An 8,809-nucleotide genomic window follows, 5' to 3' on the forward strand; every position below is an offset into this window, starting at 1 on the left:
TCACTGTGCACTTACTCCTCATGTAGGATCTCTGTCCTTAATGTGCTGTACACTGAGGCTTAATGCTATAACGAGTACTCAAACAGTATATTTCACTTTGTGTTTCTATGGGGGTGCAAACTGTTGAAATCTTTACTTAATGTACACTAAACTGATCTTCTGTTAAAAAAAAAAAAAAAAGAAAAGAAACTATCAATTCCCAACTTGACTCTCACTGGGATTAAACATGACAATAGGTCTGATCTGATTTCATCATCATTTAAAAAAAATCATCTATTATTTTTCACTTTATGTTTCTGTGTGGGAACAAACTGTTGAAATCCTTACTTAAGGTATACTAAGCTGATCTTCTGTATACTAAGATAATCGAAATGAATCTTGATGTGAATGGAAGGGGAGAGGGAGTGGGAAAGGGGAGGGTGGTGGGTGGGAGGGACGGTATGGGGGGGAAAGCCATTGTAACCCATGAGACGTACTTTGGAAATTTATATTCATTAAATAAAAGATAAAAAAAAATAAAAAAAAAATAAAAAAAAAGAAATTAAAAAAAAAATAAAAAAATAAAAAAAAATAAAAGACATTCAACCTAAAAAAAAATAAAATAAAATAAAATAAAATATAATGTAATGGAGTGAAATAGATATCTTGAGATTTAAAAAAGTTATAAAAATTTAAATCAAATTATAATTAATGAGAAAATTAATAAGAGATACACATGAATTAATAATGAAACCCCAGAATGGAGATAAAGCTGAGGACGAATGCATTCATGGATGAATTTAAAAAAAATACAAAATAATTAATAACAATTCTTTCCAAACAGAAAATTAAGGAAGGAAACATTTCTAATTTATTATAAGAGGAAAACAATACCCTAATAAGAATGGCAGGCAAAGCTGCTAGAAAAAGAGGGAGCCCAAGCTGGTGCCACGGCTCAATAGGCTAATCCTCTGCCTGTGGCACTGGCACCCCAGGTTCTAGTCCTGGTCGGGGTGCTAGATTCTGCCCCGGTTGCTCCTCTTCCAGTTCAGCTCTCCTCTGTGGCCTGGAAGTGCAGTGGAGGATGGCCCAAGTCCTTGGGCCCTGCACCTGCATGGGAGACCAGGAGAAGCACCTGGCTCCTGGCTTCGGATCAGCATGGTGTACCAGCCGCAGTGTGCCAGCCGCAGCGGCCATTGGGGGGTGAACCGACAGAAAAGGAAGACCTTTCTCTTTGTCTCTCTCTCTCTCTCACTGTACATTCTGCCTGTCAAAAAAAAAAAGAAAAAGAAAAAGAGGGATCCCAAAAATTCATACCTATTATGCATTTTGATACAATAAATCTGTACAAAACAATTCCAAAATAAATGCAACTGCTTGTTTAAAAGATTCTACAGAAAGGATTTATTCTTAGAAAGCAAGGTTAGTTCAACTTATGAAAATGAATCATTGTCATAATGCCACATTATCAGAATGAAGGGGAAAATATGACCATTTAAACTGATACAGCAAAAAAAGTCACAACACCTTTTCATGATAAAGAGACTCAAAAAATTAGTACTAGAAAACTATCTCAACATAATAAATAATGAAAGAAAACTTTCACCATTTGTAATCTACATAGCCCTAGGAGACTTAATGAGACTAATTAGGCAAGAATGAAAACACATTCAAACTGAGAAGGAAGATATCTTTATGTATATATGCATGAGCACATATATTTGTATAGAGAAGCATTCCTGTTTATTAATCTGAATTATAACACAGATAACTTGAAATTCTTCAATAATCATCCAATTACTATAGAAGCTGAAAGTTAGAAGTGATTAACATGTGCATTGGAGCGTGCAGAGTGCTTTGGAGCCTATGTGGATGGTATAGGAAGACCTGGGCATAGGTGAGGGTGATATCCTCATGGGCTGTGAAGAGACACATCACCTGACAGTGTGGATGATGTTCTGGGTGGAGGAGTGTGGTGGCATGGAAGAAATCTGAATCTTCATGGGCAGTCTTCAAAGTTAGGTGTGTGAGACCAATCCCCTGGACTTGCTCTACAAGTAGGGCCATATCTGGGAGATGGTACTCAAGGATCTGCATGCCTTGAGACCCTCTTAATGGGCTCCAGGGACCCATCAGATACTGAGGATACAATTTATGGAAGGAATGATTAAGTTTATGGTCCACGTCACCATCAGGTGGAGTTTCTCCGCTTTCCAACATTGGGCTGGTTGACCCCATGGTGGGAGGAATGGTCAGTCTCTAAGATCTGATATCTGAATTGTTGATTTAGGAATTCTTCCATCATGAAGTTAATTGGACCTAAAGAATCAAACTCAAGAAAAGGAGGTGCATGGGCTGGAATTGTGGTTTAGTATGCTAAGTCTCTGCTTGTGGTGTGGGCATCACATATGGGTTCCGGTTTGAGGCCTGCCTGCCCCATTTCCAATGGATTTGTTTTCAAAAAAGTAAACATCAACTTTATTATTATAAGCTATAGTTATCCTACTGTACTATGGAATATTAAAATTTATTAATTCTATGTTTTGACACTCTTTATCCAACCTTTCTCTACCCTGACCCCATAATGCCTAATCTTCAGTAGTTATTATTACAATTTCAGATATTTTTTTATTAAACTTTCATATAAGTGTGATAACACATTGTTTTCAACTTTCTTTTGGGAAATATTGGCTGATTTCACTTAATATAATAATTTCCAGTTGGATCCATATTTGGGTAATGTTAGAATTTCATTCTATCCATGGCTCAAAAATATTCTGTTGTCTCTATGTATTGAATTTTCTTCTCCTATTCATGAATCAACTGACATCTACATTGATTCCATACCTCGTTACTGTGTATAAAGCCAGGCATGAGAGCACAGGTTCTCTTTTATGTGTTAATTTCATTTCATTCAAACATATGACTAGATGTGGGATAGCTGCATCATAAATCAGAGCTTTTTTTTAAATTTTGTGTGGAACATCTATACTGGTCTCCAGAGTGGCTGTAGTGAAGTTCATTCTCATTAACAAATTGTAAGTGCTCCTGTTTCTATGCATCCTCACAAGCATTTACTTATTGCCTGAGAATAGTCACTCTGTTGTTTTATTTGGCATAATTGGTTCCTGAAGGTATAGAACTCTTAAACAGACCAATAACCAACAGGGAGTTTAACTCAGAAATAAACAACCTCCAGATAAAGGAAAGCCCAGCACCAGGTGGCTTCACTGCTGAATTCTAGCAAATTTGTAAAGAGGAACTAATTCCAATTCTCAAACTATTCAAAATATTTGAAAAGGAAGTAATCCTCCCAAACTACATCTATGAGGCCAGCATCACCTAAATTCCTAAAGCAGAAAAAGATATAAGAAAGATACTCATAGATGAATATTCCTGATGAACAGATATAAAGACCCCAACAAAATAACAGTTAACTGAATCCAATGACATGTCAGCAAGAGCATTCACCTGGACAAGTTGAATTTATCTCTGGTATGCAAGAATGGTTCAACATATGGAAATAAATAAATATTACACATCACATTAACAAATGTAACAATAAAATTTATAAGATTATCTTAATAGATGCTGAAAAATCATTTGATAAAATATATCATCTAATGATAAAAGTCTTTATTCTTCAACACAATCAAGGCAATATATTACAAACTCATAGCAAGCCTTATACTGAATGTGGAGAAGTTTGCAGCTTTTCCACTAAGATCCAGAACCAGACATGGATGTCCACTCTCATCATTAGTATTCAATATAGTTTTCAAAGATTTATCCAGAGCCATTAGTAAGAAAAAGAAATTAAAGGAAAGGAGAAAGTAGAATAATTATCCTTGTTTGCAGATGGCATGTCCCTATATATAGTGAAACCAAAAGACTCCACCAAGAGACTATTGGAACTCATAACAGTGTTTGGTAAAGTTGCAGAAAATAAAATCAACACACAAAAATTAATAACATTTGTATACAAAGAAAATTCCATGGCTGAGAATGAACTTGTAAGATCAGTATCATTCCCAATATTTGCTAAAAATTTAAATACCTTGTATAAATTTAACCCAGGATGTGAAAAATCTCTATAATAAAAATTAAAAACATTAAAAAAAAGAAATAGAAGAAGACACACAAAAAAATGGAAAACTCTTCCATATCTGTGGATTGGATTGGAAGATTTAATATATGGAAATACCCATCTACAACCAACTAATCTTTCACAAATGAGCTAAAATTAATCTCTTGTAAAAAAAGAGTCTTTTCAACAAATTATGTCAGAAAATTATATCTACTCATACAGAAGCATGAAACAAGACCCCTACATTACATCTCATACAACAATCAACTCAAAATCTATGTCCTAATCTAAATCTATGTCTATCTAAATCTATGTCCTGATACAATCAAATTACTAGAAGAAGACATTAAGGAAATTGCAAGGCATTGGCATTGGAAATGTGTTCTTGGAAAAGACCACAGAATTACAGGTAATAGAAGCAAATACACAAATGGAATTAACTTAAGCTAAAAGGACCCTAGACTGCATAGGAAACACTCAGCAAAGTGAAGAGGTAATTAATGGAATTGGTTAAATTATTTCCAAATTATGAAATAAAGGATTAATATCCAGAATGTATTAAGAGTTCAAGAAGCTTAACATAAACAAAACAAACAATCCAGTTAATAAATGGGCAAAGGACATGAACAAACATTTTTCAAAGGATGAAATTCAAATGGACAACAATAAAAAAGTTCTCAGAATCACTAGCCACCAGGGAAATGCAAATATATAACACAATGAGAGGCCAGACTGTCCTTGTAGCATGTGAAGCTATCTCCTGCAGCATCGTTGTGAGCAGCAATATGAGTCCCAGTTGTTCCACTTCTGATCCAGCTTCTTGCTAATTCACCTTAGAAAGTTGTGGAAGATGGCCCATGTCCTTGGGCCCCTATACCATGTGGGAGATCCAAATGAAGCCCCTAGCTGATGCTTTTGATCTGGCCCAGAACTGATCATTACAGCTGCTTGGGAAGTGAACTAGTAGATGGAACATTCTCTCTCTGCCTGTGCCTCTCTTTCTCTGTAATTCTTTCAAATAAATAAATAAAGCTTAAAAAATTACAGTGAAGTTTCACCACATTCCAGTTAGAATACCTATCATCCAAAAATAAATAAGTAAATAGATAGATAAATAAATAAATAGATATTGGTGAGGATGAGGGATAAAAGGCACCCTAGTACACTTTTGTTATGACATAAAGTAGTATAACCATTATTGGTGACAGTACCATATTTTCTCTGTAATCTGACAATATATTCACCATATGACCCAGACAACCCACTCCTGGGGATGTACCCACAAGATATAAAATTGGCATATGAAAGAGTGATCTGTACCCCCATGTTTATTGCAGCACAATTCACAATAGCTAAGATGTGAAATCATCCCAGATGGCAATCAACTGATGACTTGATAAAGAAAATGTGATACACACACACACACTATGGAATAGTACTCAGCCTTAAAATAATGAATTCCTGCCTTTTGTAATAAAACAAATGGACCTGGAAGCCATTATGATTAATAAAATAAGTCAGTCCCCCAAAATGACAAATATCCTGTATTTTCCCTGATTTGTAGTAACTATGATACAGAGTACAAAACTGTATATTATATGAATGAAATTGACATTTTGAGATTTAACTATTGTTTATAACCCTTGTTTATACTATTGAGGAATAGTTTTTTTTTTTTTTTGTACTTACTACTTGTTGAATTGTTTGCTCAGTGGAAGGCTAAGTAACATAAACTGAAAGTAAGTCAATGTAACTATGAAAAGAAAAAATAAGAAAAGAAGGCTGTAGAGAGGTTGGTAGCATGGGTAGGAGAGAGGCTAGGGCAGGATGTATCACAATGCTCCTAAATCTGTATATAAGAAACATCAAATTTGTTCACCTTATGTAAATAATTGAAAATAAAAATAATAAAAATGATATCATTGATTTATAGATTCAAATGATTCCTTATAATACTCCAATAGTTATATTTAAAAATAAAATAAAAAAAAACCAGAAAATCCATATGGAATGACAAAGGATCCAAATGCCCAACATATTCTCAAAAATAATATTAATGATGGAAGTCTCACAATCCCTTAATTCAAAAGGAAATGTAATCAAAAATTGTGGAAGTAGCATGAACACAGATGCAAAGATCAAAGTAATGGAATAGAGAAGCTAAGGGTGAGCATTTGGTCTCTCAGTAAAAATGCTGTTTAAGATGCCTGCATCCCTGCCAGTGCTGTGGCTCAATAGGCTAATCCTCTGCCTGTGACACCGGCATACCAGGTTCTAGTCCTGGTTAGGGTGCCAGATTCTGTCCTGATTGCTCCTCTTCCAGTCCAGCTCTCTGCTATGACCCAAGAATGCAGTGGAGGATGGCCCAAGTCCTTGGGCCCTGCACCCTCATGGGAGACCAGGAGGAAGCATCTGGCTCCTGGCTTTGGATCAGTGCAGTTTCGCCAGCTGCAGCAGCATGCCAGTCACAGCAGCCATTGCGGGGTGAACTGATGGAAAAAGGAAGACCTTTCTCTCTGTCTCTCTCTCACTGTCCACTCTGCCTCTTTAAAAAAATAATAAAAAAAAAGATGTCCACATCTCATACTACAGTATTTGGGTTCAATTCTGGCTCCTGACTCAAGTTTCCTGTCAATGTTAAATATGACAAGTCATGATGTGACAAATAATTGGGTCTCTGCTACTTACTTAGGAGGCTAGGATTATAAGTATGGCTTCTGGTTCTGGTTCCAGTTACAGTGTACAGATCTGGTCATCACAGACATCTGGCAAGTGAACCGGGAGTTAGGAGCTGTGTCCATCTCTGCCACTCAAATTAACATACTACTACTACTAATGATAAGCATTAATATATAAGCTATGTTAATAAATGAAAGTAAAGGTTCATTAATCACATTAATCAAGAAAAATTTGACTGAATTCGCCTTATCGTTAAAACCATAAACAAACTATGAATTGAAGAGCATTTCCACAAGAAAGGCACATATAGGAAATCTATAGCAGACTTCAATAAATGGGAATAAGGCACAGATACTGTTAACACTTCTATTCATCAGTTGAGTAGAGGATTCTGCCAAAGAAATCACATAAAGAAAGAAAAAAAAAAACTCTACAATGGGCAATTTATTGCCTCAGCAGTTTCTCTCCCAGCTATGCCACTAAAATATTCAAAATCCACATGCACACAAAGGCTCACAGCAGCAATATTCATGAAAGCTAAATGCAAAAGCAACACAAATACCGAAGTATAAGAAAATATGTTATGAAGTACATCTTTCATAATGGTATGCTGTTTGGCAATCATAATTAATTATGAAATGACAGACTACAGATCTAGTGAAATTCACAAGAAAAAAGAAATCAAAAGTAAAACCCCAAATACTGTAAGACTCTATGATTCCAATTTTAGGACACATCCAAAAAAGTTCAATCTCTGTGCTCGCTTCGGCAACACATATACTAAAATTGGGCGATACAGAGAAGATTAGCATGGCCCCTGCGCAAGGATGACACGCAAATTCATGAAGCATTCCATATTTAAAAAAAAAAAGTTCAATCTCTGAAAACAGATTTTAAATTAGTAAATTAGTGCCTCTCTGTTGCTGATGGTGAATGAGGATTTATTGTGAATAATACTGATTATTTGAAATTAACAAAATGTGCTTATATTAGACTGTGGTAATCATTATGTAATTCCAAAAATTTTAGAAAGTGTGGAATACTCACTTAAAACATGGGGCAGTTAGGTCTAGGCAGATAGCATCCTGAGTTTGGTCTTCACAGAATAAAGTGAAAATTAACAAATATGAGGGAGTTGGAGCTGGCACTGTGGCACAGCAGGTTAAAGCCCTGGCCTGAAGTGTTAGCATACCCTATGGGCACTGGTTCTAGTCCCAGCTGCTCTACTTCCTATCCAGCTCTCTGCTGTGGCCTGGGATAGCAGTAGAAGATGGCTCAAATCCTGTGCCTCTGCACCTGAGTGGGAGACCTGGAAGAAGCTCCTTGCTCCTGGTTTGAATTGGCACAGCCCTGGCTGTTGCAGCCATCTGGGGAATGAACCAGCAGATGGAAGACCTCTCTCTCTCTCTCTCTCTCTGCCTCTCTATGTAGCTCTGTCTTTCAAATAAATAAAATAAATCTTAAAAAAACAAATAGACTCTCACTGGGATTAAACATGACAATAGGTCTGATCTGATTTCATCATCATTTAAAAAATCATCTATTATTTTTCAATTTATGTTTCTGTGTGGGAACAAACTGTTGAAATCTTTACTTAATGTATGCTAAACTGATCTTCTGTATATAAAGAGAATCAAAAATGAATCCTCATGTGAATGGAAGGGGAGAGGGAATGGGAAAGGGGAGGGTTGCGGGTGGGAGGGACGGTATGGGGGGGAAGCCATTGTAATCCATAAGCCGTACTTTGGAAATTTATATTCATTAAATAAAAGTTAAAAAAAAAGAAAAAAACACAAATATGAGAGAGTTTCACATGCTTTGTAGAATATGAAATTAAAACACCCTCAATTTGGTTAAAAATATATAAAACTATAATATGAGGGAACTTAAATTCATGGACAATGTTTTTGTGTGAAAGAACTATGCATATGATTCTAGAAATTCTTACACCATTTAATTCCTCATTTATTGCTTGAGATTGTTCAATTGCTCTAATTCAAATTAATTCCACTTATGCTTGAGAAATATCTCATTTTTCTTATGTGAAACAATGTAAAAGATGTA

The 8,809-nt window shown here is 35.6% G+C and overlaps 1 non-coding gene across 1 annotated transcript; it reads left to right on the forward strand.

Annotated features, from left to right (window-relative positions):
- Positions 1–7,501: 7,501 nt before the first annotated feature.
- On the forward strand, positions 7,502–7,607 carry LOC127488240 (U6 spliceosomal RNA). The gene has a single exon (XR_007915788.2). It is a non-coding gene; the product is annotated as a U6 spliceosomal RNA (small nuclear RNA).
- Positions 7,608–8,809: the final 1,202 nt, after the last annotated feature.

The sequence above is a fragment of the Oryctolagus cuniculus genome, chromosome 2, assembly GCF_051225735.1.
Source record: "Oryctolagus cuniculus isolate XC-2025 breed Fujian yellow rabbit chromosome 2, ASM5122573v1, whole genome shotgun sequence".
NCBI classification, from domain to species: domain Eukaryota; kingdom Metazoa; phylum Chordata; class Mammalia; order Lagomorpha; family Leporidae; genus Oryctolagus; species Oryctolagus cuniculus.